General features: G+C 35.2%; 2 protein-coding genes across 3 annotated transcripts in view; both read left to right on the top strand.

The window, feature by feature from the left end:
- Positions 1–1,304: 1,304 nt before the first annotated feature.
- Positions 1,305–11,138, top strand: part of LOC107096915 (alpha-(1,3)-fucosyltransferase 9-like) — a 34,643-nt gene continuing 24,809 nt past the window's right edge. Inside the window, exon 1 of one of the 2 annotated variants that reach the window (XM_015393808.1) lies at positions 1,305–1,385. The gene's annotated coding sequence lies outside the window, so the exon portion shown is untranslated. The remainder of the gene's footprint in view (positions 1,386–11,138) is intronic. The other variant, XM_015393810.1, reaches the window with a different exon arrangement.
- LOC107096914 (alpha-(1,3)-fucosyltransferase 9-like) overlaps positions 1,317–11,138 on the top strand; it is a 15,101-nt gene continuing 5,279 nt past the window's right edge. Inside the window, exon 1 of the mRNA XM_015393807.1 lies at positions 1,317–1,385. The gene's annotated coding sequence lies outside the window, so the exon portion shown is untranslated. The remainder of the gene's footprint in view (positions 1,386–11,138) is intronic.

The raw sequence follows: 11,138 nt of genomic DNA, 5'->3' as shown, positions 1-11,138 counted from the left end.
GACTATTGTAGTTTATGATTGGACTAAGGTGGGAGAGTATCAGCCTTGACTAAAACAGCCCAATTTTCAACAACTATTTCTGGACTAAATCAAGACTATGACAGATCGACTAGATTTAGCATAAAAACCAACTTACAAATGATGTCAGGTGTTTGGGGGGTGATCTGTAAAATTTTCAGCGATCTGAAAATTAAGGCTTTTCACCCAAAACGGAACTTTCACAAGCCTTGTGTCTCTACATCGAACATTGTAAAATGATTCCGAATGCTAGAGTGGTATAGAAGAAAAACAGTCTCATTGGAATCTGCCTTTTTTTTAAACACAGAATTTTAATTTTTTTTTTTTCAGTGGAACCAGCCAGAATAAAAAAAGGATTTCAATCTCCTTTGCAACTCAAACAGGCAATTTTTAATGTGGAGCGTGAATAAAATCCTCCAGTTTTTCTATTTTCTCATTCACTTTTTTGAAACTAATGTGTGCACATCTGATGGAATCTCCCAAGGGCCACCTTTATTTTGATTTCAAAATTATTTTTGATATAATATGTAACTGCTGGCTGCGATGGCTGCTGGAGATAGGCACCAGCACCCCTTGTGACCCCACTCGGGATAAGCGTGTTAGAAAATGGATGGATGGATGTAACTTCTGGAAAAACCTCAACTATATATGGGTATGTAATTTTAAGCACAAACTTCAGGAGAGGCCCTTGGGACTTAAGAGGTTGAAATAGACAGAAATAAAGACAGGTCCCACAACTCTGCAAATGTTGTTTTATGTAGCATTGCAGTATGTATTAGTACCTAGTAAAAGTCTCACAGGTGTTGACATGTTGTCCCCAAGGCACTATAGGTCTACACTAAACATGCCATGACTTCTCTGTTGACTTATTTGCTCCCCCAGTGTACCCACCCTCTTCCTGGTAAAGCTGCTTGCCAGGTGTAGGATTCTGCATAATCAACTTGTTTCAACCTGAGAGCCAAACGGAATGTCGTTGATAAAAGTTAAAACTGCATTTGACTACTATATTACAACACTAAGTCTAATAATGCAAAATGTCTAAGTTAAAACACGGTGCCATTTATACCCTTTATGTAATAGAATATATGAAATAAACAATCTGTAAAGAGAAAAAATGACCCTAAAATTTCAGAACTTGCCATGCAACATATTCTCCATTTTGGAGTCTTCATTTAAAGGTGTTTTGACAAACAGGGACATCAGGTAAGTCCACCCCTTAGTCTGGGGCGTGGAGAGTGATAAAAAAAAAAAAAAAAAGCTTAAAGGTGTGTCTGTAATGTGAAACTTTCCAAAGACCAAAGAGTATTTTCACAATATCTTACGCTTGTCCGCTGAGCTGTCTCCATCCTCTTTGTCTGCTGTTGAAGGTAAGACAAAAATATTACAGACCTGTAACTTTCTTCCTTCTCTGTATTTCCCTATTTAATTTACTAACTGAACTGAATCAATTGTTCTACAACACACCAAAACCTTAGAGTGAAAGTTTTTTTTTTCCCTTGTTTTTTTTATACTTCGTATTTTTGAATAGAGTCCTTCCACATAGAGATATGTAGTGGCTACACGGTTCTGGGTGAGGCAGGTACGGGGATATGGTGGCAGGTACGGAAGTGGCAGAGACAGTGTAAGAAAGTTTCTCTGAAATGTTTAGCATACTGGATTATTGTTCAATGGAAGATGAATAAAAAACTAAGAGATAACAACATTTTGTGAACAGAACTGTCAAAGACAGGGTAGGCAAAGTAAAATTAGGGACAAAGGATTTATGGACAGTTTCTTTAACATAGTATTTCACAGGAGAGAGAGCGAAGTAGGCTTATTACCAACTGAGTAACTCGAAGGACAGTTTTTTTGTTTAACTTTAATGTGTGGGTTTAGTATCACATACAGATTGATAAGGAAATCATAAGCAGGTGTATGCTCTGCCACTGGCAGAAATATAACAGAAATAACTTTTGAGTCAAAATGTTTTATGAAATATGATATATATAGTTTGATTATTGTGCATTGTGGTTTAAAAAAAATTAAAAAAAAATCTCACTCTCTGCCTTTTTTGTTTTAACCTCAGCAGTATTGCACATTATGTTTATTAATTTTTGTGTTAGAGCCAGAGTAGCTATTGTAAGGCACTGTATTTGTAGGGTCATAAACCAACAGAACTGCATGTTATAAACCCGTATCTCTTACAAGATTAGCTCAGTCAGATTTACACCTGAAATGAGGCTCTTGCATCCCTGCCTAAATGTGTTAAAAAAACTAATAATTAAAATTAGTTGTGAAGTAAGTTTTTATTTTTATCTGTATAGTTTTATTCATACTCCTACTGTAGACCAGGTTTCTGTGTCATTAACAAAGCTTGCATTGAAAATAAATTGAAATTAATCGATTTTTATACATCTTGGTAAAAAGAATGAAAGAAATGTGTTCAGTTTTCACTTGTTCAGATCAAATACCAAACTTTTATCCATTAAGCATTGCAGACACTTCTTTCTTAAGAGTTACTGCTTGGTAAGTTCAGTTAAACCTGTCGGACAGTAAATTTATTCAGTGTAATTTTTTTCCGTAAATACCAGGAAGGAACAAGTTGAGTAAATGAATGCAACAGTAAATGAACACATTTAAATTTCTGCAAAAAAAAAAAAAAAAAAAACACGATTTAATTCAGGTTTTATGTATCTGGATATGAAAGTAATGTCCCTACCGAACCTCGAAATAACAAACATTTAAATTAACAAAAAAAATTAAAAACTGTTGTGACTTTTAACAAGAAGGGAGTGGAGCGGCATATCCAAGTGTGGGTCCAGTAGAAACTATGTTATCTGCTTTATACATGGGAAAGCTATCTCACTGTTAGGTACATGAAGGTGATAAAAGATAATTGGAAACATACTAATTTAACTTTGTTGCAGTAGTTGCAAAATTATCCCAATAGTATGCCTGATATACCTAAAGGCTCAGACTTATACTTTTGCAGTTTGATTCCTCTTCAGTCACTGATCCACCTTAGGAAAAAAATAAACACGGATGTGAACCTACCTCTTCTTTCCGACTCAACAATAGGGACATGTCATCTGCTAAAGCTTAATCAACTGGTTTCCTATTGGAAGCTCAAGTTCCACTTTAAATACCAAATCAGGATGCTTGAATGTTTGACAAGACAAATCACCTGCATTTGCCTACTTTGACACTGCTGAAACTCCAATGCCAGTACTGATCTTGCAGTAGCACACCACATAAATGGACTTAAAGGTTTTCAGAATGTGAAAATATTTTAAAAACAACTACCCTCATCAATAATTGTTATTTAAAGTACGTTAATTGTTGTATCAAGAGCATTATAATTAGAAGGATTATTGCAGGACTACAAAAAATACTAGATAATAATAACAGAATTTTAAGTTTTTCTTTCCCTTAAAAGTAATTACTTATGTAAAAATTTTTATTTAATGTTATCCAGAAATGTATTTCCAAATGTTCTTGCAAAACTGTTGACATTTGAGATAATGAAAAACAGGAAAAATTATCTGAACTTGCTCAGCAAGAGTGAGATTATAGCAAAACATAAAGATTGGGGAATAAAAAAAAAAAACAAAAAAAAAAAAACATACAAGGTGTCTAAGAATTTAGTTTAAAAAAGTATGTATATTTCTTTGTTAGACACAGGCTAGCTAAAGTTTGGCAAAAATTGTTGGTTTAAGTATACAACAGTCATACAGGTTTTGTGTAGTTATTTAACATGAAAGTCTCATTAAACCTCTTTCCTACTGAAAATACTGGGTTAACACATGTTTTTCAAACATCTGTCGACCCGCTAACAATCGTCCTTTGGCTTCCTTCCCATTGGCAAAAAAAGCATGGTCTAACTCCTAGATGGCAAGCTGCTTGGCCTCTGCCTCGCCACAGCTGCCTGTCTGATGACGCATCACAAAGGGTTAGTGTTATTAGTGTCGCCAGTGCAACAAAAATCAGGAAAGTAAACAATGGAGAGCAACATGAAAGGAAGCCAGAGCATAATAAGTTTGCATTATTTCTTACCTCTATTATCTGTTCGAATCTCTCTTATCAGAGCTGCACCGTGTTTTTCGGATGTAAACAGAGCTGTTTCAGCTTGTTAGATCAGACATGACTGGCGCGGTGTGTTGACGTCCGTATGTTGCGTTCAATGGTGTCACGTAATTAGTTGGTCTGGTGTTCCCACAGCATGCTGGTCAGAGTCGAGGCAATTTTAACGCAGTTCTTTTGACCTTGGTAAACATGCATCATTGAGCTGTTCCCACTGCCACTAAAATCTGATTGTTTTCCAGGGTTTAAACTGCTTTTTCGGTCAGTGTGAAATGGATAAATGAAAACCAATATGGCACTTAACAGAAAGTTGTCTTCTGATGAGGTTATGTATTTTATGCGTGATTGGATGAAAAATAATTTTAGTATAAAAATGTTTTGATTAGGCAATGCTGCTATAAAAGCATTATAAATGCAGTCAATTTACAATTTATTCAGTCATCATCTATACAATGGTGTAATGCTTGTTCTCTGTGCTGAATCACAACTCTGTGCATGACCAAAATTCTCCTCTTGGTATGATGTCAAATTTCATTTTTTTATTGTTCCATGATGTCATATATGAGGTAGTGTGTTTGAGCTTTCCTCTTGAAATACATTCAGAGCTCTGCTCTGCGAGCTCAAGTGTTGAATCACAAAAGAGACGTCTAATAATAATAATAAAAATGTACTTTATTGATCTCACATTGGAAAAATTCAACTCTGTATTTATCCCATAGTGGACTGCCACTTAGCGGCATCCAGGGAGCAGTGTGAGGTTAAGGGTCATGCTCAGGGACCCAAAGTGCAGGCTGTGGGGATATATATATATATATATATATATATATATATATATATATATATATATATATATATATATATATATGCTCCTGGTGCAGGGGGGTGACAGGTGCTGTTCATGAAGGATGTTGGTAATAGAAAAAAGGCTACAGTGAAAATGAGGTCAAACTCCAATATCTATAAAACAAATGTGATGATTAATGCAGCCCTGCTCATATTACATTCCCAAATTGAGTCTTAATCAAACAGGAACAGACCAGGTGAAGCTACTATGACAACAAAAAGCAGAGAGAACATAAAGTTAAACGTGCAAATAAATACTGCAGAATGGGAAAATAGAGATAGATAGAATGAATAGAAAAGAATAGAATACTATTTTTTGAAGGATGGTGTTCTGTTTGAAAACCTGATTTTTAAACATTGTGTAGAGAATTATTTTTGGTTTTTCACTAAAAGAAAATATTGACTATCTGGAAGCTGTCTCCACGTTCAACACATATAGTTTGCTTACAGGACTACAGGACACCCATCAGTCAAAACCCTATTTTCTCTTTTCCGATTGTTAAATTTGGCATCAACAGATAATTTATTAAATATGCAGAGATATGTCAAATTCCATATAGAATGCTTTCTGTGGAGTTTTATTGTGTCGATTTTTGCTTTGCATCTCTATAACACCTTAGAAAAAGAATTGTATCTGCTGTTAAAAAAAAAATTTTTTTTTACACAATACACTTATAAAAATAGAATTTGTTCAGAAAATTTAGATTTCTGTTGTTTCATATATTTAGTTATGTTATTTATCCATTGAAAAATATTTTCAGTCCATCTGTTTCACCTGCAAGGCCACAAAACGTCTGAGTGAGAAGTGTTTTGCATACAATGAATACCTACTTATCCCATAACAAGCCAAATTATTTCTCAAGAATTGTTATTGTGCCGGTAAAGGTTAATTCAGGTCAGTCATTGGTTATTGTTTAACCAAAGTATGTGTCATTTTTTTTGACTCTGACAACCTTCACAGCTTTTTTCTCATTATAAGTAAGGGAGAAAAACTGTCTAGATCAGAACAGGGCAGATTACCGTGCCATAAGGGCCGTATGATGAACTGTTCTCTCTTTGCAAAGATAAGAAAATAAAGTGCCGACTGAGTGAAATCCAACGATCTCTGTTTATTTAACTGGGGTGAATAGTTGAATACTATTTTCCACTGCAAGCAGACACATTTTTATATGTGGATAAATAAATAAATAAATAAATATTATCGGCATACAAGGTGGAAACATGTAATCACAATTACACATTCAGGTTTACAAGGACAAAATATAAAAAAAAATCTTTGACTGTTCTTTATCATGTTAAGTGAGGTGTATAGGTACTGTGTGTGTTCAATCCCTTGTATACGCATAGAATCTCGGATAAGATTTCTTTTTATTGTTATGGTTGTATGAGTTACTGTAAAATGGCTTTTTGTTCCCTTGTTTTTCTTTAAGCTACCTGTTGTGTTAAGGTATGCTTGACACACAATCTGTGTGGAAAATGAGCCACCCGTCACAACGGCTTGAGCATTTATACTCTGTGCAGCTTTTCCCCCATTGTGGATGGTTCCGTACAGGACAAACCGCAAGCTTACAACACCAAACTACGAGGAAGTAGAAAAGACAACAATTTACAACTTTTTCAAAGCCTCTCAGTATTGTCTTTGACAGCCATCTTAGATAAAGTCTTAGTGTTTGTCTTCTGGTCGAAAACTATTATTAGTTTTAGTCGCATTTTAGTCATTTCGATATGTGAATGTTTTAGTCAGCTTTACAATTTTGAATAACAACCAGATTCTTACCAGACTGACAGCTCTGGCCTGGATACTACAACTGCTGGTTATAGAATGCTGCAATGCAGTTTATAGTAGTTGGGCAAAAACCTTTGATTTCCATAATTAAAATAAACCTTTTTATGAATTAATGCCCTACTTTATACAAAAGTGTCTCACAAAAGTTGTGGTAGGCACATGGTTAATAAATGAAACGCATATTTTAGAAGGTATATCTAAAAGAGCAGCCTTCCTAGACAGTTCTATACAATAAAATATTAAAATAAATGGATGAAGGAAATTAAGTAAGATCAATAATGATGTAAGCAGTGCCTAACCTAACTAACCTTGTTTAACCCTGTGTAGATGCATGGTATCTTAGATTGGATCACATCATATGCTCATGAGAGGGTGCTTAACACATTTACCATCTCTGATAATAAAAGGGGTTAAATATCCTGAAAACTGTCTTACAACAGCAAAAGGGCTTTAGTAAGTGTGCTTTTTTTCTTCACCTTACCAAAGGACATTTACCCAAATATTTGTGAGTTAGATATAACATGTTTGACTCAGTTTACATATTTTGAGAGTCAGTACAAGCTGTACAAGGAAATAAAGAAAAGAAAAGGGTACAGACCTTTTGCAGTCATGTGACTGCTGTCTGTTTAAGCAAATGGTGTAGGGCTTAATGACACCTTGGGTGCCATAATAATACAGCAAGCTATATAGGCTACTGCAGAGATGTAATACAAAATTTCTTTAAAAAGTTTTCTTGTTGGAGGGTGGGATTCCTATAATTTGCCAGCTAGCTTGTTTTACCGATTCACGACTGCCATTCTTCGGAAAGCCCCGACTTTGCCTACCACGTCTTATCTGGGCTGTTGGAAGTAATTTCCAACAGGGGGTGCTGCGAAAATTTTAGTTTTTTTATTTGGATAAAAAATCTCCTATGAGCCTGCAGACCTATTCAAATACAATAAAGAGAAATAAATATATAGCTGGTTTCACAGAACGTGAAAGCATTTCATTAACACAACACTATGAAGGAAATTTGAATCTGGGGCTGGCCCTGCTGGTGCAACTGCCATCAGAAGCAGGCTGACAGTCTCCTCACTCTGGGTCTCTGCAATGTCATTGTTGCGGTACTAGTGTTCTTCTTTACTGGTTGTGGTTTTCCCAAAAAATCCGAAATGCATTTCTGTGCCAAATTTCCTACTTGTTCCTGACAACAGACTTTTCCCGGAGGCCCAGGTCTAATTGCCTTTGAGTCAGAAGTGGAAGCAAATCATCAAAGCAAAAACATTGTGTGCTTACCCAAAAGTTAACCACAGGATTATGTACAGGATTACACATAGGCTGCCATTATTTGCATTTATAATCCTCTCCTGCTGCTGTGGCTGTGTGTCTGCTTAGATAAAGAAAAAATTATCTCCTTTTCTTTTTTTTTTTTTTTTTTTACAGTGTCCTGTCTGGCAATATAGCAATAAGTATAATTGTCTTGATGCCAAAAAGAGCCCAACAGATTTTACTTTCACAAGTGGAGCAGTAGGGCTATTGCCATATTGTTCCGCTTGTTTCATGCATATAAATTGCTTTATTATAATTATGTAGGGAGTTTTACAGATTATATGGACACTGCTATGTAAGTAGAACAGAAGAGGAAAAACAGGGAAAAAAAGGTGAAAGATGAAAGAAAGAAATAGGAGATAGAAAGGTGATAATGATAAAACGTTTTCATTCTGCTTCATCACCTGCAACGAGATGTAAAAAGAACAGCACAACCAACAGACATGGTACGAGACATACAATAAAGTAACACCTTGAAACTATCGCTGAAGTAGTATTATTTAATCTGACATGTACTCTGTGTTACCTGAGGATAAGAATAATAATTATGATAATAATAATAATTATTAATAATAATAGAATAATAATAATGAAAAAAATATATATTATCTCCTTTTCTCGAGAAAACCACCTTCAAAAAAGTATCGGAGGGACATGACTGCTTTTGGCTTCCATAGTGCAAAGTATTTTAATAAATCTTTTAAAAACATGCACCAGTAGGGAGTGCTTGCCCCACTTCCTGCAGCCATGCATCTTATACGATTATTTGATGAATAGCCAACCTTACTTTTTTGGAAAAACTAATAAAGGTTCATAAAGTTTAGATACCTTGTGTTAGGATGGGTCAGGGCAGTCAGCAGACATACTATGATCTCGGCCATGATTACACCTAGTGTGTTACAGTAGCTATTCAGATCAGGAGGTTTTCTTCTGGATGGGAACCTTACGTAATCATTGACAAACTTAAAATACAAAGATTATGCTTATCCTGGCAAGGGGGGCAAGTAAAACATGGCCGTGTGTTCCGTCATTATGGGCCATGTGTTTCCTGTTTAGGAAGCAAGTGAGACAGACTCCAAATCGTAGCAATGTCCCAGCTAGAATATAGACAATGCGGTAATATAAGTTTTTGTGAAATAAGGCTGCAGAATCAGTAGCGGTCCATGACTCCAGTGTGTCTCAGTCAGGCCTTCTGAACATACAAGCAGATAGAGATCTATAAAATGCTGGACAAGGAACTCAAGAAAATTGGGCACAGTGCTTGTTAACAAATGAAGGTGTCAGCAAACACTTGGTACTATAAAGATTTTTAACCCAGTCATTGGGCTGTTGGTGGTCTCTTTCCATATTAAGTTTACCAGTGTTCTTTTTGCTACATTTCACCTTCAGCTGTTGCCAACACTATGTATTTGATGTCATCATTTCGTTGTGGCTGAACTACAGATACAAAAGCAAAATCTATTTGGAGCAGTAACAGTTGACATTATTCATGCCTCACTCTCCGCCACACTACCAACTTTTTAATAATTTGTCTGCTGCTGTACCAGATAAAACTAAACATTGAAAATGTTTTATCTAAATTTGAAGTACTCATACATCTCTAAAGTGAGACTCCTATTGGGAAATCTGATTCCAGTTTTGTTTTGCAGAATGTTAAAACAGATTGTAAAAACCAAAAAAAAAACTGTGATAGTAGGAAATTACCAAGTCATTTGCCTAAATATGTTTAAACACTTTTGAAAATGTTTCATAAATTGCTTGACAACTCAAAAAAACAATTGGAAGGAAGCTGGGTGTCTTGAGTGTCAGTACCATTAACACCTAAGGCTAAGGATTTAAATTTTTGCAAACATTGATTGATTTTAAATGCTGCAATCTTTTCTATGGTGGTCACAGTGGAAAACATTAGAACATCCTCAAAATATCCTTATAAGTACTGGATTTGTTTAACTAGGGTTAAAAAAACAATGTTATTATATGTGGTTTGGATCAATGTGCAACAGTTTTAAGGGAATGATCACAAGATCTGACGTGGCTTTAATTTCCTCTTGTCTTCCTGTAGTATTGAAAGGTGGAGCTTGTTCAATGGGACACTAAATGTGAAAGTAGAATAATATCTTTACATACAACATTTAGATTGGACACAAATCAACATGATTTGCGTAAGTTAAGAAATAAGATCTTAAACAAAAATAGATTCCTTAGGACAGCACATTTAGAAAGTCAAACAAATCAATAATGGTTTAAGAGACCTGAAGGATTTTGGTTGGGGTTAAAATGTTGGATACAATTTCTTGCCCCCAAAAAAGGAATACATAACCAGATTAACTGTATGAAAAAGAATCTCNTTGGATACAATTTCTTGCCCCCAAAAAAGGAATACATAACCAGATTAACTGTATGAAAAAGAATCTCACAGTAACGGAACAACCTAGAGCTATTTTAATTCATTGAATGGGATAGAATTTTTTTAAAACAAACCCCTACACCAGTAGATGCAGAACACAGACAATTACCCCAGAAGCAACCTGAGATGCAGTTTTTTTTTTTTTTTTTTGCCTTTTAAATTGTTAAGTTTTGTTACTTTTTTAATTTTGTCACTTTATGGGCTCTGTCCCCTGCAAACCTCTTCTTTCTTAAAGTAAAACACAGCAGGACTGTGCAGTTGACATTAGGTCATTTCTGAGAAATGTAAACATCATTACAGATGTTGCTGGAATTACCCTCTCACCTGTAGTGTAATAGCCTGTTATAACCTGCTAGATTAGGTATCCTGGTAGAACTCAGGATTTATTACTGTCATTTATTACTTAATGAATTCTACATAAATGGGCAGAAAATGGAAGATTCTTGGGAGTTCTTTAATAATAAGACCTATTAATACTTAAGCTAAACATTTGCACCCCTCACATTCTGTTCTGCATGCAATTCCTATCAAACATCTGCTATTGATTTATCAACTTTTTCAACCCCTAGTTCAGGCAGGATTTATGTGTTTGGGTTTCACTGGACAACATCCAAATACAAGTAGGTTGCAATTCTTACACACACACAAGTTCAGGGAGACCAGTCAACCAAACATGCATGTGTTTGGACCATGAAGAGTAGTCTTGTGAAGGAACAG

Source organism: Cyprinodon variegatus, unplaced genomic scaffold, assembly GCF_000732505.1.
Source record: "Cyprinodon variegatus isolate N-32 unplaced genomic scaffold, C_variegatus-1.0 Scaffold658, whole genome shotgun sequence".
NCBI classification, from domain to species: domain Eukaryota; kingdom Metazoa; phylum Chordata; class Actinopteri; order Cyprinodontiformes; family Cyprinodontidae; genus Cyprinodon; species Cyprinodon variegatus.
This window is presented reverse-complemented; position numbering and strand designations above follow the sequence as displayed.